This window comes from Ambystoma mexicanum, chromosome 8 (assembly GCF_040938575.1).
Source record: "Ambystoma mexicanum isolate Mex_15411 chromosome 8, UKY_AmexF1_1, whole genome shotgun sequence".
NCBI lineage: Eukaryota > Metazoa > Chordata > Amphibia > Caudata > Ambystomatidae > Ambystoma > Ambystoma mexicanum.
The window spans coordinates 950,301,094-950,328,486 of record NC_090929.1 but is presented as its reverse complement, the minus strand read 5'-3'; the positions used below and the strand labels follow the sequence as shown (position 1 = coordinate 950,328,486).

Here is a 27,393-nt window from a genome sequence, read left to right as displayed (position 1 = left end):
CCTTAAGTTCAGAGTGTAAGCAGACAAAGGGTGGTGAGAAGGGAAGAGGGTGATAGTGGCCTGAGTGGGTAGAATTGAAGGCAATTGAAGGCTGCACGCATGTGGATGAGGCACGAAGGAAGGCAGACATGTGGTGTACTTTAAATTACCAATAACTTTGAAGCCACAGATACAGAGTAGTGGTGTAGTTCGGCGAAAAGGAGTAGCCCACTCTCAAGTCTCTGTGACAGGTGAAATGTTTTTGTTACAAAGTGATAAAGTGAATTAACTCTCAAATACTCTATGGTCAATATTAACCCCCGCAAAAGGGGAATTGAAAAGGTGAATGCTGAACCTTTGTGCTTATGCTACTGAACTACCAGGACCGAGAGACACTGGGGCAAAAAACACAGGAGTTTGAGCTGGAGGGAAAGTCGACATGGTCCTGCAGAGGTCTATAGTAAATGCTTCGCACATTTGAAAGACTTCCACAACAGGAAAAGGTCTGAGTCCGATTTATGGAGGCCCAACGTTCTAATAAGTTAAGATGAGTGAACCCCTAAAGAATGTGAATTAAACTTGGTTAAGGGAACCCCTGCAAGTGCTGTGATTGCGAGGGCCGAGCCCGATTGAGGGAGATCTACGTTGAATCAGGTACTTTTGGTTGAAAGGTCCGAGCCTGACCGAGTGAGACCTACGTGAACTTTTTGCTTTGAACTTTTGCTTTGAGAGGTCCGAGCCCGACTGAGGGAGACCTGCGTGAACTTTTTGTTGAACTGTGAAAGAACTTTTGAAAGCTGAAATAAGTGACTTTAACATGGAAGGCCAAGCGGGTCTCGATTCTTGTTTTGAACTGCCTTTGTTTTGAGAACCTGATCAGAGTGTGTCATCCTCTCTACGGGGGGTGCCTTTTTCCGTACTGTCCAACATGGGGAGGAGAGCGGACTCAGCTACATTGATTCTTTACATTATAACACTTATTTTCCTTTACATTCATATTCCCCTTTACACACTTTTTTATGTAAGAGATAGGACAGGCATTAGGTTTTGTTATAAAAGCCATCTTTGATTTGACGGAAACTGACTAGGACTGTGTTTTCTATAATATTTGATGGTAGATAATACTCCCATCATAGTTATAAGGCAAAGCCTGAAAATTGAATAAAGATTTTACAAATTGTATCTCTTGTGTCAGTGTCATACTTGTGATACTATGCCTCCCTTACACCACCCAATGTGTAACACTTATGTCAGATATCACTTCATTGTCTAATCGATCATCTTGGAATAGTACCTCATCTGTCATGTCAGTTAGTCTGTATCCTTCCCCTACGGCAATCACTGTCCTCCACGATCGTCCTGTGTTGTCTGTCCCATCCAATATTGTCACCTTGTTTCTCACTATGACAGCCTCGATTTCTATTGGGATTACCTTTGCGTCCTTCTCATCTAAGGGAATCTCTGGTCTAAATAAGAACTTGTTTGATATTGGTAGCAGCCATTCCTGTATCCCTGGAAGTCATGCGATTAACACTTCCGCTGCATATGAAAACAGTTAATTGTCTACTAACACCCCTTTCTGTACCATCTGCCCACAATAAGCTTGCATGAGTTCCCTCATGTTCATGTAATTATTTTCCAGTGTCGAGCACACTATCCCCTTGTTAGAGAACAAAATGGTGATGTTCAGTCTGCTCATCATGTCTCTACCCATTATATTTACTGGTGTCTATTGGGAGTATAACAATGGCATGATCATGTTGTGCTCACCTACAGAAAGTGATAATTTGTCAGTAAAAGTAACCAAATCCGACGCCCAAGAAAATCCTAGTGCATTCATGGAAAAATGCCTGACTTTGGATATCTCCTTGCCTTGATACAGTATCTAGTCGCCCCCAAATCCACGAGAAAGGAAAATGTCTTGTCCTCTTTGGTCACCCCTATATGTGGTTCCTCTGCCAGATTAAGTGTAACGGATGGGATCTAACACATCAGGTCTGTCTGTAGGCTGTCCTATTGTGGGTACAGTGACATCCCCGTGAATAGATTTCCACCTATGACAGTCGCCCCTCCCAGTTTTTGCACTGGAGTTTGCACCTGCATCGTGGAGCTCACATATTCTGTTGCAATGGTGTTGTGCATAATTGGTGCTTGTTGCATTCATTGTTACTGTTGCATGTGCCCCTGTGTCTGTATCACAGGTGTCACAGGCTGGTATTGTTGTCCTTACATGTCCTGGGTATGCATCTGTTGTGGTGCGTATGGCTGCACTTGCATGTCTTACGTTTTAATCAGTAGTGGTGCTTTGGTCTGTGAAGATACGTGGTCTTGAGCGTGCTGTTCGCTCTGCTCAGTCTGATACATCGGTTTTTGTTGCATTCCCCCGCTTTGGTATGTCTGTCCTCTATCCCTGCACACTCAGGCTATGTGTCCTTGTCCTCCGCAGAACCAACATACTATGGGACCCCCGATGGCCTTTGCTGTCCCCCTGAAATCCTCCGGTGTTCTGCTACATCGGTTGTCTGAACCCTCTTCCCCGAGATATCCCTCCTCGTCCTCTTGTCCATTGTTTCATATCTCCTCATCCTGCAAAACCTCCCCCTGCCATATGTTGCCTGTTCTCTGCTTGCTAACACCTCCCTTCTATTGTATATTTGGATATTCTTTGCGGCACTCATTTTGCTTCCTCCTGTTTCCTCTTTTCCTGTATTTTTTCTCACATTGTCTTGCGTTAGTGTGCAATAGTGCAGTATAGTTAGTTGAATTTCTGACCACGGTTTAGCCTCCATCCCCACTAATTTATTAAGTTGCTTCTGCACTTGGTCTGGTAATGCTTGATATAATATATGATAAAACAACCGCACTGTTTTGTCCCACAGTTCCCTCATCTCATGATGCCATCTCTCTTGAATCTGTTGAATATATTGAAGAAGGTCTTCGTCCTCACGCAATTTGTGTGCCATGATCACACTTATGTCTGAAGTGTCTGGCTACTGTACTCTTAGAGCTTGCCATATGGCTGCTTGAAAAAAATTGAATGGCATGCCATTGTGTGCCGTGATCTGTGCTGTTACTCCAGGATAAACTGCTCTTTTCCAAACGTCATCAGCTTCCTCCCTAAGAATGGCTGAGAGTAGGATTCATGTCTCCTACTGCTAATGTCTTCCCTGCTGTCAATCTTTCTATCTCATAGATCCACTTGCCCGACCCAGCCATAAATGATGGTAGCTTGCATCTTAAATTGTCTTTGTCCATTTGTTGCCATGGAATATATTGGGGTCGCCCATCTCCCTTCTCCAATAGTGGAAATTGTGTCAGTCTCCGTTCTCTGTCCTGTCCTCCAATGTCTTCACTGGTGGTGAACGCCCGTGGCATCCCTGTGGTTTTCCATTCTGGCCAGCCCCTAAGCCTCAGCACATATAGAGTGATATCGTCTGTGTCTTGCTGTCCACCCATGGAACGTGACAGTCGCCCTTCAATATCTCCCCCTTCTCTGCCCAAGCCTTCCTCTTCTCTCCATGCTGCGCCTCGGTCTAGACATGCTTCCCTGGAATTGGGAAAGTGTGTTCCCTCTTCATCGTCCTCACTCCTCTAGAAGTCTTGGTCATACCCCATGGTTCCAATGCTGCTGTCACATTCTCCCTGTCTCTCGTCACTGAAACTAAGGACCTCATTACACGGATGGCGGTAAGGATTTACCGGTACCGGTAAAATACCAGTACAGGTAAATCCTTACCGCCTTACTACGAGGTCCCTTTGGGGGTCGGGGGATTTAACGCCTGCTTTTTGCAGGCATTAAAAACCAACCCGCAAAGGGACCCAGGGAGCTAATTACGGTACCACAATTTGCGGTACCGTAATTAGAGCCTTCCCCATTCCCATTTAGCCCTATGGGGCAAAAATGGGAATGGGGAAGGGCAATGGTGGAAGGGGGAATTACCGCCCCGCCAACCTTGGAATGGGGCAGTAATTTCCCTTTCCGCCAAGGCGGTGCCAGTATTTTACCGGCATGAACCATGGCGCTATTAGCGCCATGGTTCTCCGCCATCCGTGTAATGAGGCCCTAAGTGTCCTTAAAATTATGTCATCCTGCTGCTTTTCCTACATTTGGTCTGTAACTTTGCGTTCCCCTCTCACTGGGGATTCAGCGCTTCCATCTGCTCGTGAGGCAGTCATGCTGCTCCTAATGCTCGTACACAGTTCCCCAATTCTTCTCTGTATACCTTCTCCATCCTCATCATTTAAATGTGTTAAATCCATTTTAATCCCTACTACCATAGTAGAATGCCTGCTTGCACCAGTGTCCTTTAACGATCTGCTCGACTTCTATCCTCCTCTTCTCCTTCTTTAGCTGCACCTGTCTTTCCCGCTCTTCTTTTGCCTTTCTCCTTGCTATGTCTTCTAGCTCTATCTGTTTCCTTCTTTCCTTCTCTTCCCATTCTCGTGCTTCTGCTTGCTCTCTTTCCCTTTGAAATCTCTTGTTTTCCTCTTTTGCTTCCCTCTCCCTCCTATGCACTGCCTCCATTATCTTTGCCCATTCTTTAGCTTCCTCTTCCTGGCCTTTACTGTTCAATGCTTCCTTTTCAATGTTCCCTATTTCTGTCGCTGGCTTTCTGTCTAGTATGAGCAATATTTGTCCACCTATCCATTCGGTTGATGCTACTAACTCTTGGCCCGTAGCAAGTCCTGTCTTCCCTGCGTCATTCTCCTGTAGCTTCACTTGCATCTCGCTGCGCTCCTTACATTTGCTGCTACTGTCTTGTGCCATCTTACATACTTGTGTTACGCTATCAGGTGTGTCCCTGCTACTATATGCTGGTGGTGCAAACGTGGGATTTGTGTATCTTACCGCTGCTTTTAATTCTTTCTTGGGGTAAAATCCCTTGTTCTCTGTTGCTATTTCTGTGTCTACAGTTTGTGCAGGAGAAGGAGGGACAGCCAAGGGGTGTTCGCTCTCCGCATCCCGTTGGCTCAACAACCAATGCCGCCAAGTCAAATCCCTGTCCTTGTCCTGAAACATCCTCCACAACTCTAATATGGCTAATTGGTTGCTTAATTTACTCCCCTTATATGCTGCCTGTAGATATGTGACCATTTGTTGCTGCACACATTTGGAAAAGCTTCTGTCTTTGTGGCATGTTTTCATCAATTTGCCCTCTTTGTCATGAGTCCATTCGGGGCTATAGTTGTGTATTTTGTCTTGATATCATGGAAGGGACTTGCATACGTTTTGGAAAGGCATATACACTATTGTCTTACCTTAAACGATACCTTGTCAAATACTTACTTGACCTCAACTCAAGGTTTTCGACACATCCAATTTCAATCTATTACAATATGACATATTTTTTTTACTCTCAGCCTCTCTGGCTCAACACCTTAAACATATGCGTGCACTGCGCACCACCCCTTTGCAGCTTTTTGCCCTAAAGTCAAACTTACAATTCTACTTGCGTGCTCCTGACGCTCCGCCCCAATGGTACAACACTGGTTCTGAACCACAATCGAAAAACAATCAACCGAATTTCACCACGTTTTGCACACTTCAAGTCCTATTACACAACCTCATCTGTGATATCACCACTACCATAGAGAAAGAATTATCGCAACACAACAGCAAAACACAAGATAAGATATACACGGCCACCTTCCTGCTTCTTCTAACAGGGTACCAATTTTCAATGAGAAATACAGAAATACTGACATCAGCCATGCCCCACTGCAAAGAATACTTGAATTACAAATGAGCATTAATTTTCAATAAAACACTGACAGAGTGCAGACATCATGGCTGGAGCAAAAACTGTGTGGTTGTAGGAAATGTTTTTCTTTTTTGGTTAAGGATTTTTTTTTTAAGCCTACAAATTGACATCAGCATGGTTTACCTGATTTTAGAGTTAAACGGTTTTGATTGCGAGGAATGCAATGGTGATACATTTTTCCCAAATTGTTGAGTCTGAGAAGCACAGAGTAGCCAAACTCATTGTTTGCAGATGCAATGATTTGGGGAATGTAAAGTTAGCGCAAGGTTGCAATTTTCTATATGAATCCAGTATAGTTAAACATGAATGGGCTATGTTACTTTAACTGTTACTTTGTGTTCAAGTTGATATATATTAGATATGCACGTGCGCAGCAAGATAAATATCAAAATCACTAAATGAAATATAAACACGATCCAGATATGCGTTCTCTGTTGTGGGTTGGTTTTGAGGAGTTATTAGTGTGCCAGAAGCCTTAACGTTCAAAGACCTTCTATAATGATGCTCACTGTCACAATGCGTATGGCCAAAGAGGGCTCCCACTGGCTCTTTAAATACAAAATCAACTAATGCCACAACACAAATTTGCGCAAGTGTCAAACTGAGTTTTTTGATTAATGTATATGAATGGTGTCCGTTAGCAACACGTGTTTAGGCCGTTAGCCTTCTTCACAGCCGGACATATAGGGCTTATTCACACAACTATGGCTATATACAAGTCAGAAATATCCATACATTAGCAACAGTTTTCGTAAGAACAAATTACAAAGTGTTACATATTACAGTTAATTTGAATAAATCGAATGCCAATATTCACAACAGTGACAGAGGATTAGAGGGGTTGGGTATGGGTAGGAAGTTTTCGGTTGCAGAAATTAGAGATACAAGATGCAAGATAATGCACAAACAAAAGAAAAGCAAAAAGAGAAAACAAACAATAAATGGTTAGAAACTGCCTTCTACGTCACGTATGGCATGAACACATCATGAACCCTAAAAATCAAATCAGATTTAGTATTTGGTTACATTTTTCTAATTATTTCCTTATTATTAATTTTATTTAGTATTAAATATTATCTTCCTTAAGATAAAGTGCAAAGGTTCTGGGATTATTTACTCTACCTACCTAAATGGTAACAAATGTTTATCCTTCTCCAAAGTCCTTTTAAAGAAACAATCAGTGGGTGTAATCCATGTACCTGTGATCATGGGAAAAAGAAATATAATTAGAAAAATGTAACTAAATACAACATCTGATTAGATTTTTAAGGTTCATGATATGTTCATGCCATATGTTACATAGAAGGCAGATTCTAACCATTTATTTCTGTTGCTAATGTATGGATATTTCTGACTTGTATACAGCCATGGTTGTGCGAATAAGCACTATGTGTCTGGCTGTGAAGGCCAACGGCAGAAAGAATTGTTGCTAATGGACACCACTCATATCAATTATTTAAAAAACTCAGTTTGTCAGTGGTGCAAATTTGTGTTGTGGCATTAGTTGATTTACGATCCCGATATGGTGTGCTACGTAGTGCCTAGAATCTGGGCAACAGGGAGTTTCATGATGCGCATGGAAGGAAGGGGACTGGTCATTTGAAACCCACTGTGAAATAAACATGACAGTTAGTAAGCATGTCTGCACACTGATATACATGCGCAGGGAATTATAAATCTACATGTAGTGGGATTTTTTATAAATGCATTAAACTCAGCAGTTAGGGTTTCATGAGAAACATTATAAGTGGTTTGGAGAAACTGGTTTTGCAGAGTTTCAGAAGCCAGAGGAAAGGTAAATGAGTAACTACGATGTTAGGAAAAATTCCATAATTGTATGTAATTTTCCCTCCATGTGTCAACCCCCAAACTTTTTTTCTGCTTTTTTAACACCATTGACTGACTTTGCCAGAGAAGCACAGCCCTCAGCTGCGCTCCTCTAGGCTTTCGCTCACTTTCTATGGGGAAACTGACATGCCCTTAAGACAGTGAGTACTGGGAGACTTTGTTTCCCTTAGTCCTTTCTTCATGTTGCAGCTTTTGTGCAACATGTAACAAGTGTGCAATGTAACTTACCTTACAGCACACTTGGGTCTCTAGTCATTTCAAAAGGCCCTAGAAACTCTCGCTGGACTTTTTATGAACTGTGCAGATGTGTCAGGGACAGGACTGGTGGCAGCTATCATTTTCATATATTTTGAACCCTTTCTTGCCATGTTAACCGTGTTTATCACGTTTGGCACAAATAGGTGGCGTGGCTCCAAAATGGCCATGCCACGAGGTTCTTTGTCCTGTCCTTTGGCCATCTTGCCCATTCACCTTCCCCAGGTCGAGTCGACCCGGGTCAGTCCTTATTTGGTCATGCACTTTCCCGCGAAACCCAATGCTTTTGCGGGCTTCTGCATGCCTTGTGTGTGTGCCTCCAGGATGTGGGCTGGGATGTCTGTTCCCAATACACATCCTGGGTGCCAGAGAGTCTGAGGTGTCCTGAGTGCCTGAGACCACCGTGGTCCATGATTGGCCACGCATGGAGTGTGTGTTTGTGAGCAGATCTCCCATTGGGTCCTCTCCGTTTTGGCGCAAAGGGAACTTTGGATAAGAGGAGGCTGAAAACACTGCTACCATGTCGATCTCCTGAGTTCTCACCCAACAAGGGATAAGGAGCCAAGTATCCTGCAACAAGAAGCCGAGTCAAGGAACCGCTGGTGAACCGCTGGAAGCTTTAGCACCCTGAGCTCGCTGTCTTCCCGTGGGACCCCTCTGCTTCTGATCGTCCTAGAAGGTCTGCGAAGACGCTTTGACCCATTGGAATAATGGGATCAACTATTCTCGGCACCTTCATCAAACCCTGCAAGTAAGCCTCTTTGGAACTGTCCCTGGGCCAACCAGTTGGACGACCAGCTTACACAGGACCTTTGCTCTGTCGTCGCCGCCGTTTCGAGGAGGCCCTCGCTTGGTATACTGCTAGCTCTATGTCCACTGCACCCTCACACTGAATTTCGTACACTTGGCGTTCCCAGGTCTGAAGTGAGACGAGTGCGCCCGGACCGGAGTAAACACGGTTACCGTGTTGCCCTGCTGATGCAATGACCTGTGCAAGTTTGCTGCATTTGTGACCCCCTTACCCCTGAATCCTGCTGCAGTGGAACTGTGCCGATTCTTACCCCTGAGTGGAGAAATCTCCACTGTCCCCTTTGGGAATCCTTGCTGCACACGGGAACTACACGGAGTTGAGACGTCCTGATTGTCGCATTCGAACCTGCCAGCGAAGTGGACTGTACTGGTGAGGTTTGGGTCTGCCTGCGTCAGGAAAGGGTGAGTAGTCCTTACCCCAACCGGTGGCCCCTAGCGCAGGAGCCCATTTTTATGCACGAGTGGCCCCTGAGGGCCCCTTTCCACAGCTATTGCCAAATAGTGACTCCATCCTGCACTCTCAAACGGCCTCTGCCCTCAGTGGAGGTCCTGCTAGAATAGTGGGAACTTGTTCTCATCACCTTATCCACCTTGCTGGGCTTCTAGAGACCCTTGAAGAGACCCTATTTTGTCCATTGGCACAGGCGCGTGCATGCACTATTGAGCATAAGGTTCCTCTCTTCGTAGGGCTTGGACTGCCTTTTAGTTAGGTGTAGCCTTGATGTGGAACTGGGTCTAAAGATTACTTGCACTGCGTCTTCCTCCCCATCTAGGTGGTTTACATATTTCGTGCTTTTAACCCCTTAAACCCCATTGGTCTTGTATATATATTTTGTTGATTATGATGTATTGTTTAATCTAGTGTTACTGTGATTCTTTGCTATGGTCTATGTTACAAAGGCCTTGTAATAAATGTGTCTATATTTTTAATATAACACCTGTCTGGAGTAATTTGTAAGTGTCCTTGCTTTGTGTGCTTATTGAGGTCTTTCAGTTACCCTCACCTCTCCTGAAACTTAGTCTTGACTGCCTGCCATAGCTACCCTGACTGGTCTGGCTTGTCCAGAGGTTACCCTGTTCCAAAAAACTAGGTTTGCCTTCTGAACCTCTGCCCCTCCAGGTGAGAGTTCAGAAATCCTTCTTAACAATGACCTAAGCAGATGGTCAGCTCAGCTAACAAACCAGACATGATTTTCATGGACTTGTATTGCAAAGGCAGGTGTCATCTTTTTTGAGAGCATGTTAGCTTGCAGAGAGATCTGAACATTTGTTTTTGACCAACAATAAACGTGGAGTGAAGGACGCCTGAGGCCAGGGTTGACTGATATTCCATGTTCCAATTGTTCTCAGGATGTGCCATGCATGTTTAATTGATAGTCAATAGATTAGAATTTTCCAATGATGCCAGTAAGCAGGGCTGGGTGAGATGGTTATCAACAGTTCAAAGGGCACCGTTCATTCTGCTCTCTCTCATGTCGTTTGAAGTACCCATGCAAACCATGTGCAAATTACATTTAGGATTAAGAGGTCTCAGACCAGCTGGGACTTGCAATGAATTGTGTTTGTATGTGAATGTTTAACTGTATGATAATGTCATGACCTACCAAGGATGAATCCTAAAAAGAAGTGTATTCTACACATGAGCTGAAGATGGTAGTAATGTTAACGGCTACCAATGGGAATGGGGGAATTGGAGAAATATGGCATTCCTTTCTATAGGTTTTAACCAATCACGTGTGGGGGTGGTTTGTAATAAAATAGTTGGGAGTGTTTTAACTGTTGCGAAAATGTATAAATTATGTCAGCTTGTGTTCTTCAGGGCGCCTTGCATTGGTTTGACTTCATAGGGTAATCTAGCCCCTCTCGGCTGTTTGTACAATCAACTAGCTTTACGGACAAAATATACACTCACTTCTTAAGAGGTGGGCCTACTCTGGGTAAATTTCTGAAAAAAGTTACCCTTCGGGTGTACTCATGCGCCCAGTGGTCTGAATATTTCTGAAATAATATTTTCTTCCATACGATATCAATTTTTGAGAAATGTAATGCCCTATGTTGATGACACATGTTTCGACGTCTGCAACGTCTTTCTCAAATCAGGGCTTCAAAAATTAGTATGAAAAGTATATTTATGTTTGAACATTCCCAATAAACCAAGTTACTCTGGGTTAAGGTGATTTGAGGCCCACCCCTACATTTTTGGTGACTGATGAAAGGACCCCAGGCTTTGGGAGATGTTGGGGGTCTCTTGTCCGCACAGCTCGGATGTTGCGCCTCTCTGCAGGGACCAGTCTTCCATGCACAGTGAATAAAAGAGGTTTACAGGTTCCTTATTGGTTAAAGGCCTGTTTGTTCCCTGGAGGTATGGTACTGTGGTCCAGCTGTGCAGGACGAATTGACAGAGCACCACATCGGAGTACTCTGGGATCACACAAGTCTACTTTAGGGGGTAAACCAAGAGGAGAAATAGGGGAAAGAGAGAGTTTTTCTTTGATTTAAGGGGTTTGGTAAGGATAGAATCGAAGTACGTGTGTGGAGTTAGAAGAGGTTACAGGGCTTGAAAGGGTGAATGCCTTGAAAGAGTGAGTAAACTGGTTTAGGTTGTAAGTCTGTTGTATACAATTTTACTTAGTTTGTTATTTCCTAGAGGTGAAGTGATATCTTATGGTAAGTCCACTTTAGATACTTTTTGGAAGTATATCCTTGGCATAATTTATTTGGTTTTGATTGTGCGGACTGAGACCTTGCCTCGCTTTGCTTGGTAAGTCAAAGTAGTGAAGGGAATCTTCTTGTAGACAGGAAAAGATGGTATTGTAGTAGAGAATTCCGTACTAGTGATGAAGAGAACGAGAACAACAGTGTTGTAGTGGAAACCATTGCATTCATTGTATGCTGGAGTGAAGGAGACATCTCAGAGATATTGGCTGGTGTGTGTTCTTTTGATAAGATGCTGTCTTGTATGTAAAAGTGGGAAGTATAACTGAAGTAAATAGCTACGCTAGGTGATTGCAGTGTAAGCGAGTAAGGTCTGTGATTGTGGGGGAAGACTAAAAAGCTAGGAAGGTTAAAAGGGTGGAAAGTTTGTTCTGCTGGTTTGGCTTTGGTGTTCTCTTTTGTGAAATTATTTTGGGTAGATTGGGTTGGAGTATGCACTGAATTATTTGTGTCAGGTACTTCCTGGCTATAAGGTGAAGATGTTAAAATACCATTGGGAATGGCTGCAGGAAACTATGTGTAAAATGCTAAATTCTTGACCTACTGACAGGACCTATGATAAGGTAATATGGGAAAATGTACAAACTTTTTTAACTACAAGACACAAGGGTTCAAAGTTAGAAAAGTGGTTAAACATCTTAGAGCTATGGAAAATAGAAGATGTATGAAAAAGGCAGGCAGTCTCATAATGTTAAAGTCTCAAAAGGAAGGGCCAAAAAAAGGAGGGTGCATGAACTACTTCTGCACCACCCCCATATGGGTGCTATCCTTTATCGCCCGCAGAAGGATATACAGACCCTGAGTTTCAACCTCCATTTTCCCCAGCGGCCTTTCCGGTGATTGCGTGACAGACACAGGTAACGCCTCCATCAGTTACAATTCCTAGAAAATGGGATTTTGAGAGAAGTGGAAGGGTATCTCTTTCAATGGCTAGGGATGAAGAAAGGCTGAGAATGAAGAGCGGAAAGGGAATAACTCACCTGACTGCTAGGTTAGCAGATAGATTAATGGTGGAAGAACAAGAGAGAGTCAAGACGGCAGCTAGAAGAGCAGATGAAAGGTTGAGAATGATGGAGACAGATGAAATTATGCCTTTTACTGCTAGGATAGAGGATAGGTTGCAAATGGCAATAGAGGCACAGGAGCGGGAAAAAATTGATGAAGGGCTGAGGCTAGCTGAGGAAGAGGTAATGCTGTTACAGTGGCTGAGAAGTGAAGAGCGGAAAGAAGTGAACTGACAAGGAAAGGATGTAGAGGAAGGAAGGTGGAGGCATGGGCAAGTTCTTGATAGGTTGGATAAATCGATTATCAGAGAGGTCAATGTGGATCTGGAGAACATAAATAATGCCATGGGTACAGGGTTCAAGCAAGAAGAATGGGAGCCGGCACTCCATAGGAGTGCTGAGTATGGTTCTGTGCCTGTAGAAGTGGCAGGTGCAGTGATAACAGGAGCAGGAAATGAAGGCACTCCACCTCCTGCTCCTGTATCAGCAACAGAGAGTATACCATGGAATCATAGGACATGCTCTGGTATTTGCATGGCCGTAGTAGGTAGCAGAGGAGAGATGGGGTATTTCCCAGTAAAAGCAGAATAACTCAGTTTCCAATGCTCCAGAAGGGTCTGGGAAAGGTGTATTATGTCCCATGATCACACATGGACCAGCATAATATGATGAAGACACTCCCTTTGGCCACCGTAGGGGTTGGAAGTGGATCTATGCATTAGGGAAACACACTGCTGGTGTCATGTTGGCCATAAGGGATATGAAAAGCTTATTCACAGCTCTGTTTGATTTAGTGAGTATTTATAATGTGCCTATACAGCCAAATGGTGTTTCACGGCGCATCAAGACAAGAAAGGAGAGGTACAGGGAAAAACAAAAACAAGAATGTTCCTACTAGGTCTTGAGACATTTGGATTGTGCAAGTGCTGCTCAGAAATGGAGGGGAAGGGGGGTGAGGAGAGGTAGGCGGAACAGGTAAGAGGTTAAATAATAAAACTCCTACTAGGTCGTGAGACAATTCGGAACGTGCAAGTGCAGTAACAGAAAAAGAGGGACGGGGTTAGGGAAGTGTAGGTTGGAATGAACAGGGAAGAAGACAAACACTAGCGTTCCTACTAGGTCATGAGAGGATTTGGAGTGTGCAATTGCAGTAACAGAAAATAGGGGAGTGGGAAGGAGGGGAAGTGTAGGTTGGTATGAACAGGGTAAAAGATAAACAATAGGGTTCCTACCAGGCCATGAGACAATACATGAGACAATTCGGAGCGTGCAAGTGCAGTAACAGAAAAGAGGGGGGAGGAGAGGAAGTGTAGGTTGGGATGAACAGGGTAGAAGACAAGCAATAACATTCCTGCTAGGTTGTGAGACAATTCAGAGAATGCAAGTGCAGTAACAGAAAAAGAGGGGAGAGGGAGAAAAGAAGTGTAGGTTGGGATGAACAGGTAAGAAGACAACAATAACGCTCCTACTAGGTGATGAGACAAAACGGAGCATGGAAGCGCAGTAACAGAAAAGAGGGTCGGGGCGTGACTTGATAGCCATGTAAGAAGACGTGGGTTTGCCGTGTCTCCCGCGCATTTTACATTGATCCAAAAAACAAACCACTAAAAGTGACCGTAGAAGACCGCAACTACACGAATGAGCTGGTGAAATAAACAGGCACAGGCAGGAGCAATCGGAACCTGCCCCATATGCTGATTCGTGAAGATATGCCCGAGGAAACATTTCTACGAAAACGTATAGTGTGGTCCCAAGATGGCTGCGCCTAAGAACAAAGAGATCAGCTGCAGAGAAAACAGCTGACTGGAGCCCAAGCCTGGTATCCATCGCTCCTTGGCCGGCAGCCCATACATACGGCCCCACACTCCCAAAGGCAGAGGATTTGTGGCTAGACGCAGCGCCAATAACGGGATGTGCAAGGGCTAGGAGGCGAGGACTGCGGCACATAAAATAACAACGGATTACTGAATGCGGACAAACACACATGAGCCCGTCGGAAATAAACAGGGCTCAGAATCGGCAGATCCGCGCCGCTTCAGGAGAGACTCCCCCCTCCTGGGGAAGAAAGGCTGGTCGGGATACTTAGTTGCAAGATACAGCTGTGAGAGAAATTGACAAGGACTGCGCTCCGTCAGCGGCCCCCACACAATAACACGCTCCTGAGAGATGCGTATCGTGTAGCTACATGCGGGTGCCTGGGAGGAAGACAGGCACGGGAGGCGACAGCAGGGAAATGTAGCACGTAATCAGCGCTGGAAGGCTCATCATACGCCGAATTGCGCGACCTCAAGTTGACGGCACAAAAGACCATTAAGACTCGCCATTGAGGAAACAATCACCCGATGCATATTCCATAGAGAAGGATAAACGTGTCAACTCTGCCCCTGCACATCATGGTAGCGACCAGATAATAAAGCCCTGGGCTCACACGGTTCATCTTGCCCTGGATTGCTCAGGACACAAGAAGCTGGTGTCAACATTGGACTGGGGTAACGCCGAGGGACACGGTTGGGAAAAAACAGGTACTCCCAAAGGCATTGCCCAATCAACCTATAAAGCCCCGCAGAGCTGAAAGACGAGCGCCACCAGAGCCCCAGAGTGCAGGCGGCCCGGCAGACGTGCCCCCTTGCACCCCTGGGTCCTGAAAGGTAGGGGCAGGCGCAAGCATCAACAAGACGTCGGATGAAAAGGTCCCGGATTGCGCACTAGCCCGCTCGGAGGACGGTGCCTCGCATCTCAGTCAAGAAAGAGCTGAGAACCCATTTCCAAGGGGTCCAGCCATAATTTCTGATCCCGTAGCCACATGAGGAAGAGAAAGGAACATGCTTGTGGCCCTGGGACTATAATGAGGGAAGGAATGTACAGAGCCAACATGATCATGCAAGCTGAGAGGCCAAGTACAGGCACACTCCCACATTGAAGTGTGTCAGGAACAGACAGTATAACCTGGCCTCATAACACGGAAAGCACTGACACGGCACCAGCAAGAGGAGAGCTCACCCCAACATCAACTCCACACTACCTGCATGTTGTGGACAGTGCCTCGTAAGACAGAGGCAGGACCCATAGAGGAAGTGACACAGAGGTCCTGGGACAACGGAGGCTGGCACAGGGCACGGACCGTATACCCAGAACACTCACACAGCGGAAGCAAGAAGAAGTCAGGCAATTCCTGCTCTAGCACCCGGGTTCATATGACCAAGGGAACACAATAGATCCAAGAGCCCCAACACATGAGCTCAGTGACAAATAAAATGACTACGCTAAATCCCTTACGAAACACTGCCAAGCTAAACAGATCTAAGTGTCGGTGACTGGACCATCGCCAGCCTCAACCAAGGACTGTGACGATCCCGAGATGGCATCCAAGCAGGTCAAGACCAAGGGGAAACAGCCCACACTAGAAGAATTCACAAGAACACCACAGTCAGCGGAAGGTGCCAGAAGCAAAGAAAAGATCCCACAAACGAATGCAACCCCGGCACACAACGATCAACAGATTCTAGAAGCGATTGCTGACCTAAAGCTAATGTGGGAAACCAAACTGGAAACGGCCATGGCCGAAACTTAAGACAGCATTGGAATTCAAAGTCGACGCAGTCCAGGAGGAAGTGAATCTACTGCAACAAGACATAAGAACAATAAAAGAACGCACAGGTGAAACAGAGAAAGAAGTGACCTCAAATACAGCTGCATGTGGTGCTCACGCCTCAGACAGAGATACACATACTTAAGCAATATGTAAGCAACACGTAAGCAATCTAGAAAATAGTGCCAAGGAAACCGAAGGATGTGCCCAAAGAAACAATGTATGCATAGTTGGGCTCACGTCGGGCGAAGAAGGCTCTAACCCAACTAATTACGTTTAGACAATGTTGCTGCAGGAAATTGGGGGAGGCGCACTCTCCCAAGGGTTTGCTGTGGAAAGGGCACACAGAGCCCTGACACAGAGGCCACCACTGGCCCCCCCCCCACCCCGAGACCCATAATCGCCAAAATATTGAACTATCAAGACAGGGAAAAAATCTTAGAATACTTCCAGAAAGGAGGCACAATACAAAGAGTACCTACAGCCGTTACGGCATACCCGGATTATACACTTATGGTACAGAGATGGTGGATGAACTATGGAACAGTGAAGAAAAGATTGCGGGAAGCGGGCTACAAATACATGCTGATGTATCCGGGCTAAACTGAAGGTGTTCCACAGGAAGAGGACCCTGTTTTTTGAGACTCCTGAGGATGCAACTGAATGTCTGGACGCCCAGAACTGCCCATCGGAAACAGACACCCCGAAGGAAGGCATAACGGATAAGTGAAACGGCATTTTGTAGAAACCGAGGCGCTGTATATTTTGTACATTGGGACTTGCATATAAGACGGGCAAGGCCGACCGGAGCACATAAGCTAAGGGGTGAATAAATAGTTGTGGTCGGACACGGCACAATAGTGTATAGAGCAGGGGACGTGATGGACTCGCGCCCACACCCCGAGAGTTAGTGCAGTCAGGCTACCATTAGGTGGTAACTCCCTGGTGGGTTCCGAGTACCGGCCTACTGAGAAAGGACTAAATGCAGGTAAGCCTGAGATCCAGGGATGGAGCTGGGTAACAGTTGGGGATGGGGGGGGAGGGTAGAGGGAGTAGAGCTGGGGGGCACAGCGGGAAGGGCCCACAGAAAGTTGGGGTAGTTAGTGGGGTGTTTTGTTTTGGGGTAAGGGAGGGAAAGGGGGAGGGATCAATAATGATGACACAGGAGTTCGACACGAAAGGGGCGGCAAGCACAACTGTGTCTGGTTAGGAAGAAGCGGGAGAGAAGGGTGGGTGGAGCGGGATACTGCTGGAATGGGGGACCTTAAAGTTGTGATCTGGAATGTACGCGGGCTAAACACCTATATCAAGCGTAATAAAGTTATGATGTATTTACACCGGCAGAAGATAGATATAGCAATGTTACAGGAAACCCACTTAACTAAAGAGAAGCTAGAGTTGATGAAGAGGAAGTGGCAAGGGACCATACTAGGGGCCACATACTCATAATATGCTAAGGGGCGTCCTTATATGGATTGCGCGCCACGTCCCGTGCAAACTGTTACGGCAAGAGAGAAAAGAAGATGGGAGAATGGTGTTAGCGAAAGGGATAGTGGGTGACAAAATTGTCAACCTGATTAATATCTATGCCCCGAACAACGATACCGCACCCTATTTCAGAAGTCTATATACCACAGTTAGCCCATACATGGAAGGAGCAGTCATAATAGGGGGGACCTTAATTCCACACTGTACCCCAAGATGGATAGGTCAGATAATAAAACAAACAGGCCCAACCCGGCAGCAAAGGCCCTGATCACACTCATGCGAGAACTCCAGCTCACTGATATTTGGAGGAGGCTTCAACCCAACACTAAGGGGTATTCACATTATGCGGCCCCATACGATTTATACACCAGGCTAGACTATATACAAGTGTCAAGTTCTTCGGTGGCAGAGTTCAAAGAGGCGGAGTACAAAGCAGCAGTACAATCAGACCATACACCACTGTTGGTGACATGGCAGATCTCGCCACTTAGGCCTAGGATTCCGACGTGGAAACTCCGCGCAGAAGCTCTGAGGGACACCATGTTTAGGGAAGACCTCAGGCAAGCAATACAAGAATACTGTGAACTTAACACTGGAAGTGTCGCATCAGCAGGCACACTCTGGGAAGCATTTAAGGCAGTAATAAGGGGGGGGTGGTGATAGCAAAGTCGACTGGGCTGCTATGGGGTATAGTGGCAGATTTACAAACCACAGAAAAGGAGATTGAGGCTAAAATGCAAGTAGGCCCAGACTCCCCGGAAAAAACTGAAGCGATAAGGCACCTGACCGATAAATGCAGAACCTACTGGGAGAGATTATGTAACCTCAACTACAGGAAATATATAGAGAGACAACATGCGGAAGGAGATAAACCAGGCAGATTATTAGCCTGGTTGTTTAAAAACGAGACCCCGAGACAGATAATCCGGGAAATGCGCCGCGAAGACGGCACCCTCGACAACACCCCAGAAGGAATAAACAAGTGCTTCCAGAGTTACTATCGCAAGTTGTACACCGATAAAACAGGTGCAGAAGACATTGACATAAACGAAGTGCTGAAGACATCATCCTTACAAGGCTAGAGGTATCTGATAGAGAAAGGCTTGAGGCGCCACTGGAATTAGAGGAGCTGGAATATGTAATCCAGAATCTGCCCACTAATAAGGTGCCAGGAGCTGATGGCCTCCCTAGTGAATTTTATAAGACATACGTGGCAGACCTGCTACCACCATTGTTGCCCATGTTGAAGGAGGCATTTGAACAGGGAAAGCTGCCAGAGACTCTAAGAGAAGCGGTCATCATTCCACTCCTCAAGCTGGGCAAAATAAACACTGATTGTGGATCCTACAGACCGTTGTCAATGTTAAATCAGGATAGCAAGATCCTTACTGCAGTGATGGCAAATAGATTGCAGCCATTGATAAGTACTCTAATACACCATGAGCAGACAGGCTATGTCCCCCAGCGGAGCATCTCTGATAACCTTCGGAGATTGCACCATGTTATAGACCAGACGGCAGAAAGCTCCCAAGAGCAGGCAATACTTTCATCAGATGCAGTCAAGGCTTTTGATTCCGTCAAATGGGTCTGGTTATTAGTGATCCTGAAGAAGTTCTGGATGGGACCGGTCTATCTTCGATGGGTGAATTTATTGTACAGCGCGCCAATTGCTCGAATTAGGACAGGGACGGTGATATCAGAAAGGTGGACACTAAGCAGAGGAACTAGACAGGGTGGCCCTTGGTCCCCGATGCTGTTTATATTAGCGTTGGAGCCTCTGGCTGCATATCTCAGGTACCAATACGGGGAGGTGGCCATCACAACGAAAAGCGGACAGCACCTGATATCATTGAATGCTGATGGCATGTTGCTGTATCTAAGTTACCCTGAAAAAAATCTACAATACATACTAGACGTATTAGACCTTTATGCACTAATATCGGGCATAACGGTAAATCCATGGAAGTCCATGATATTCCCGCTAGGGAGATATAAAGGTATACCCCAAGACAGTTGCCGGTGTTACAGATCGAATGGGCGGTAGATACCTTCAGATACCTGGGGATAAAAATGTATCATAATGTAGGAGATGAACATAAGAATAATACGGAGCGGACAATTTTAGGGATACAACGCAGTATGACATTTTGGACCAAGCTGCCCCTATCCATGATGGGGAGAATGGCTCTGCTCAAAATGACAGTATTACCCAGGCTGCTGCGCAACTTTGTGAACGTCCCGTACCTGATACCTAAATGTTTTTTTAACATACTTCACAGCATGTGCAGAGGGTTCATTTGGCATAATACTAGAAACCGGGTAGCCCTATGGAAATTACAAAACCCACATGATCGGGCAGGCATCAAACTACCCAACTTTGAGTTGTATTACCTAGCGGGGCAATCGCAATACGTGGCTAGATGGCTCTCTGAAGACACCACTTCGGAGTGCAGGCTGCTGAGGGCGGAATGTGCACCATATTTCCTAAACGAGTGGATGTGGGTAACGGAACCCCCGGAGAGTAAGAGATCGGCGCTGCTAACTCTAGGCAGGAAGATCTGGCATAGGACATGTGTCACGCTGGGGAACCGGAGGCATTGCTTCCCGCAGATCCCTCTGGTGACATTAAAGGGGACAGGTGATCAATTAAGACGAGCTAAAAGGGAACTCTGGGAGCTGATTGGGGTGAAAACAGTAGGAGATGTGTGGCAAGGAGAGGGCAGAATAGAGTTTGATAGCTTGTGCGAAGGCACAGGCCTACATAAGGGACAATACATCACGTATGCAAGGGTAATAGCAATGCTAAAGAACACATGGTCAGAAGAAGAACTGTCCCAACAGCCAGATGAAGCTATAGAAATGTTCCAATCAGTGTCAGACGGGGGACACAGGTCTCCAGAATGTATGAAATACTGATGTCCAAAGTGGGAAAGGAGGCAATTCAGACTAGGCGGGACTGGGAAGAGGAAAGCGGGGAAACAATAAGCGACAGGCTATGGGAAAGGGCGCAAGGGTACCACAAAAAAGTGTTGAGAAATGCCCGATTACAACAGATTCAATTGTACATAACCCATAGAGCATATATGACTCCCAAGAGAATCACTCAATATATTCGTAAATGCAGCCCCACAGTGCTGCCCAAAATGTGGGGAAGAAAATGCTGGGATGGTACACATGTTCTGGGGCTGCCCCGAAATTGCACGATACTGGAAGGAAATTGCGGATCGTATGGCATCCAAGGGGATTGTATTAGTGATAGACTCCTTGTGGGCATGCATGGTGGGGGGTTTCCCGAGACCGCGCAATCTCAAGCATGTGTGCAAGCATAAAGCGCCTAGCCTATATTTTAGCAAAAAGGAGGATAGCCATGGGATGGAAAGCTCAGGCGAGACCCAATATAGATACCTGGTGGAGGGACCTCCTGCAGTGGGCCGAGGCTGAAACAGTAGTGTGGAGGGAAGCAGCTTGTAGAGGTGGGGAAGAGGAAACAGAATCATTGATGGCGTGGCAACACTTGATTGCATCCCTGACGGGCCTGGGACCCAAAGAACTAGATACGGAGAGCTCCCTGGATTATGGAGAAGAAGAGACAATTGTGGATCAGTGAACGGTGCTGGTCTTCCTGTGTCGACCTTGGAGAGGGGAGGGGAAGATCAGGTGGGGGCTTGGGGTTTGAGCAGTTTATGCATCATGTTGAGGTGCACTGTTTGATGTTTTTTATGAAACCAATAAAACATTTTTACAAAAAAAACAGAAAAGAGGGGAGAGAGGGAGGCGGGGAAGTGTAGGTTGGTATGAACAGGGAAGAAGACAACAATAACATTGCTACTAGGTCGTGAGACAATTTGGAGCGTGCAAGAGCAGTAATAGAAAAAGATGGGTGAGGGGGAGTCTTATATTCAAATATGAAAGGATACTCAGGTAGTCAGCTGTGATCTTCAAGATGTTTTAATCAGGTGTCAATGTCCATCAGGTCACATCCGGTCATGGCAAGGAGATAGGAAGTACAGACAGAGGGGAGCACACTGGCTCCCACCATCCATGCTACATCATTATCAACTGCCCTGGATGCAATCTCATTCACACTCAACATTCGTCACACTACTAGCATTCCATTCATGTCTTCATACCTACAGTCACACACTGTGCATTCAGACGGAAGGGATACGCAGGAAGGGAAACTAGGGAAACGAGTCATAACACCTGCCTTCCTTCCACTCAACCAGACACATTAAACAGGAAGGGAAAATCGGTAAACCAGTCATAACAGGGAGTAGGGGAAATGTAGCTTGGGATGAACAGGTAAGAAGAGGAACAATAGCATTCCTAGTAGGTTGTGAGACTATTCAGTGTGTTCAAGTGCAGTAACAGAAAAGCGAGGAGAGGGGGAACAGTCAGATGAGCATAAAGCTGAGCAGGGTATCTGGGAGTTCACGATTGAGCAGTTTTCTAATTGTAGGGCGCAGGTATGGGGGCCTCTGAAGATTATGTATCCCGATACACAAGATATAAATTCTATTTTAGCTAAAACTATGAAGTTGGATGATGATCCTGCCACACACATTAAGTCAGAAGATGTGGAGTGCAGGGACGGGAGAAGCATGGGATAAGAATGTGGTGATTGGTTGTAACATGCTGAAGAAGGGACTCTGCAAGGAAGTACAGCACAATCTAGAAAAAGTGGTAGGGATAGAGGCCAAGAGTTGCCCTGAAATTCAGGCACACATTGTGCATTTTGGTAAAAGGAATCAAGAGAAGGAAAAGGAGAGGATAGAACAGGCACAAAAGGCTGAGGCCAAGCTTGTTCAGAAAAGGTTAGCGAAAACTTGATATGAGTTAATATGTTCCCGATAATGTTATATAGTTTACAATATGACACAACACGTTTGTGGCATACTTCGCTTGACAGACACACCAACACACTATTGGGATAGGCATATATGTCTGGGCTAAATAAATGCTGCCCAGTGTACATTTTGTAACCTTACTGCATTCAAATGAATCCTTAGTGAGACCAGTTAACATTAATCCAGCCGGGGCGCACTTAATATGAAGGTTTTAATATTATTTGACTGCCCCTAAAAGCACATGTGACATGCTAACAAGCCCGTCAGGATTTCGCTCCCTGGAGCTAAATGGTAAACAGGGAAAATTGCCCTATGCCAGTACCATGGTAACTTATGGCAAAGCAAACTCCGCCAAACCTTCTGAAGGAGTCTGTGTCTGATGCTGCGTATCGTGCCTACATCCAAATAAGTTAGGTGGTCTTATTAGTACGAGCCTTCAGCATTATGTTCTACATGCTGTGCTCAGACCACAACTATAGTCATTAAGCTGCACGAAACTATGCAGACGCCCGCTATCACAGGATTAGCTTCATATTTTACACAAGCGAAGCAGCAGCACCTGTAATATTTGTAACTTATTGCTATTAGATGTGCATACTACCACACATACACTGATGCCAGGCTAAGCAGCATTACATTACTGAGTACATTATTGCGATTGACAGATGTGGAGACTGAGACTCTCTGACAATAACGTTCCGAGGTGCATGCAGTGACACGCTCTGCAGCAGCCTGCTGCTGCAATAGTCCACAAGCGGGCAGCGCTCTCCGCTAACAATAGATGATATTTCTACATCACAGATATTTGTATACACATAGACATTTTCATTACACATTATTCAGGTTAACAATAAGGAGTACCCCGCTCACCTACCACCCTTACGGACTAGGTGTAATTGCCCATGGTATGTACAAAATTATGGGCACTTGTGCCTCTTAGGTGGGTGACCCATTATGTAGACGCCAGCAAGCAATTAACATGGCTGCAGATGCAGTGATAATGTAAGATGATTACGTACCCTCCCCCCCACGCAGATGCTGTGCCTATACATTTATCAAGTAGTAAAGAGGCCCTACACAATAATGAGTAGGGTTAGGACTACCCATTGGCATGTCTAACCAACTTGAATTTCTTCTCTTGCAGTGGTTATGGTCAGCAAATAATCACCTAGAAGACTAGCAACAAACGTAAAGGATACCCAAACAGTATCTAAGCACCAGCATTGAAAGGTTAGTAAGCTGTTTTATCTGGGAATAGCCCCCATCAATAATTTAAACATTGGAGGCATGAAAAAGATGGTCATATGTCACTGTTAAAGGTTTATCCCTCTAAGTCAGGAGAGAAACAATTATGGGAAAGAATCCCCTTGTGCGAATGGAAAGTAATGTCCAGACTGAAAAAAACAACTTTGATTTTTCCCCCAAGTGTCTGAATAGGACTCAGGTCAATAATCACCTCGAGCACAGTTGATCATTGGATACAACTTACATGTACACTACCAGTATCCTTACTTAAATCCTTTTTTATGTTTGTGTTTTATTTCGCTACAGATTTCAGAAAAGGGTTAGATGATCGGTTAATGGTCTGCAATTAATAGCTGTATGTCCTGATGAAGCCCAGTAGAATAATCAAAAGGATGATCGCTACGATGTGCGAATCAACACAATAAGAGTCAAAACACCCTGTGTCAACATTTCAGAGAAACATCCTGGTGAGAAACACAAGAGCAGAGAATATAACCATTTGGGTTTACTCTGCTGGCCAATGCCTTGACCAACTTCTGAAAAAACAAAAACTCTATTTAGTGATGTGAATAAACTAGAACATATTAAACACTCACTGGATAGATTCATAGTTCTTTGTACTGCATGCCCATGTGAAGAATTGCCTAAGAATATATTGTTGGCATACGAAGCACACTTGTTTACTAACACCACATTGTGCATTTTTAAGAATTGGGAATACTGCACCATGTCCAATGAACAAATTGTCATGTTGAATATTATACACATGTGAATTTGTTTTCAAATGTTATGAATTATATCTATTGTGCATCATGATAAAATGTAAAATAAATGTAATACCTTTAATATGAATGGATAAGAACGGCTCAGTGCAGTATTTGTTCCACATCTGCACTAGTGTTATAGATGACACCAGGTCTGAACACAAGAGGGAGGGCTAGCTTTCAACTCTCTTTTTCGCTTCAGCTACATGGAGGGACAGGAGGGACAATTGGGACAACTGGAACATGGTGAATCAGTTATGACACAGGGTTGAATGGATGGGTATGCTTCCGGTCCCAGACAAATGAGAGGGTTTCCAAGAGATAGGGGAGGAATTTGATGAGGAAGCAGGTCATTTGGCGGGTTCAAGAAATGGGTCTCCAGTTTAATGGGGAAATAGGAAATAACTAAGGAGGGTAATATGGGATTCAGTGTTGGTCGTGGAGAAAGATGGGGCATGTGTCACAAGATTGTCGAGACAGGATACCGTTATTTAAAGTGAGAGCTCAGCAGATGCAATCCTCAACGTGCCACATGCCCCATGCTCAGTGCAATTGAAGCAGGTACGTGTTGAACAGAACACAGCGATTAGGGCTTTAAATACCTATGGGAATCCCGCCGGCCATGCCAGCACAGGCACTGGTACAGACATGGGAGAAAAATCCTTTACCCCAAAGAACAGTGGCTCATTACACTGGAGCAAGTGGTTTTTTAGGGAAACCTTTTTTCGCTCCCCCGTGCTAATATGTACCAGGAGTAGGACAGCCTACCTGGATGTCCAGTCCTGTCCGTTACCACCAATCCAGAAGAGGAACCCCGGATAGGTGTTCAGGTAGGTGACCAAAGGTTTTCTATCATGGTTGATACAGGGATTCCAACATATTGCATCGAGGAAGGTGAATTCCTCTTGTCTGGGAAAACGATGCAGACACATGGATTCTCTGGAGCTATCCTGTCAGTTATTTATACTGAAGATTTACATATTAAGTTAGGTGCACAAAATGTATCTGCTCCTTTGTTGTATTGCACAGATGCACGGTGAATCTCTTGGGCAGACATCTCTTGAGCAAGCTTCGAATGTTGATCGCTTTCACAGAGGAAGGTGTAGTATGCTCTACTCCAGGTTTGTATCTGGTAAGAGAAGATTCACCTTTTCATGCATACTGTAGTGACAGCGCTATATGGGGGGTGACTGTACATTCAACTTTGTTGATTCAAGGGGTAATGGTTTTGTTGATTTGGTTCCCGGGAATTAGAGATCAGGCATAGCGGGCACCAATTAAGTTTTTGTTTCAGCCTGTTGTGCTGCAGGAGGTAAAACCAGGCACCATTGTTACAATTCTCCTAGAGGCAGTAGTGATCAAGAAGAATAGGGTGGTTCTCTTAGGCACTGATGAGGAAGGTGGAGACAGGAGCACAGTTGTGTGCATCGATCCAACCTCAACGCTCAGGGATGTGTCCAACGAGCAATTGTACAAAGACACTAAAGACACAGGAGAGATGGTTTTTGGATTGGGTGCCTTGTCAGATAGCAATATAGCAAAGGGAAGTACCACAGACCATCCTCATCATTAGAACTACATCACCACATTGGAAGAAGTATTTGGGAAAGGTGCTGGACCATTTATGGACCAGCAATCCTCATGATTTGGGGCTGCTAAAGATTGCTGGAGCAGTGCAAATAAAATTGAAACCTGGTGCGATATTAACACAGGTTAAGCAGTACCCCATGTCTAGAGAGGTGGACTTGGGAATTTATGAGACCATTATGGTGCTTTTGAAACAAGGCATAATACAACCTTCTGTGCCTCCAGGTGACTGGGCCATCTACCGGGTGAAGAAGCTGAAGGGGCCAGTTGGAGGATGGTCTCAGATTTGTGCCCACTCAATAAGATTGTTGAGGCAGAATTTCCGGTGGTACCAAATCCTGCTACCATTCTCTGTAATATCCCTACTGAGTTGATCCACTTCATGGTGATTGATTTGAAGATTGCATGATTCTCAGTACCTCCCGACATTAAAGTATTGTGGTCAGAGATTCGAGCACAATTTCTGTGTTTTCAACAGGGTTGTTGAAATGGATTTCGGAAATGTACATGTGTCCAGTACAGTAATATGGTACTTGGACGATTGGTACACCTGTAGCACTTCAGAAGAGCAGTGTCAAAGAGATTCCATAACGCTCCTCACCTTGCTTGCAGAGAAGGGGTACAAAGTGGACAAAGAAAAATTGCAGTACTGCCAGACAGACATAGTCTATTTGGAGCAAGTTAATGCCAGAGAGAGCCACTGCAGTTCAGAATACACCACAGCAAGTCACAGTGAAACAAATGCAGCAGTTTTGGGACTCTGTAACTATTGTAGATCTTGGATCTTTCACTACTCTAGTTATCTGAGGCACTTACTGCAGGGACTTAAGGAAGCACACAAGGTGAAGTGTCATATAGAATGGTCTGAAGAAATGGTAACTTGCTTTTGGGAACTAAAAGTGGCGATCAGCAGTGCTCCAGCCTTGGCGACCCTGAATTACAAGAAATCATTTTATTTGTTTTCTCACTCGAACAGGCAGGTGATGACAGCAGTCCTAACCCAGCAAACATTGCTAGGCCGTAGACCTTTAGCATACTATAACAGATTCCTACACCCAGTGATGCAGAGACAGTTTCCTTGGGAGCAAGCTTTAGCGGCAGCAGCTTTTGCAATTCAAAAGGTCTTCAACCATTAGCATGGGTTGCCCAGTTAAATTATGCGTGGAGCATGTGGTCTTTGCGATCTTGGATAAGTCCAAGTCGACTTTGATAACCCAACAAGTTTCAGGGTATGAGGTTTTTTCATCAAATGCATTGATGCATACTGTAAAGTGTCACCTAGTCAATCCTGCGGCATTTGTAGCAAGCCAGTGAAACCTGATAAGATTGTCCATGATTGTGCAACATATGAGGGAGAAGAGGAAGAGAGGTTGAGTGTTAAGGCGGATGCTTTGGAGGGAGGATAGGTACTTTTTTTAGATGAGTCTGTGACCATCAATCAGTACACTGGTGGGAGGCACACAGATACAGCCATTGTGGATGGGGAATATCAAGTCAGAC

The 27,393-nt window shown here is 45.1% G+C and overlaps 1 long non-coding RNA gene across 1 annotated transcript in view; it reads left to right on the top strand.

Annotated features, from left to right (window-relative positions):
• LOC138473699 (uncharacterized) overlaps positions 1–24,404 on the top strand; it is a 133,951-nt gene extending 109,547 nt beyond the window's left edge. Inside the window, exon 2 of the long non-coding RNA XR_011268862.1 lies at positions 23,849–24,404. This is a non-coding gene — a long non-coding RNA (uncharacterized lncRNA). The remainder of the gene's footprint in view (positions 1–23,848) is intronic.
• The last annotated feature ends 2,989 nt before the right edge of the window (positions 24,405–27,393 follow it).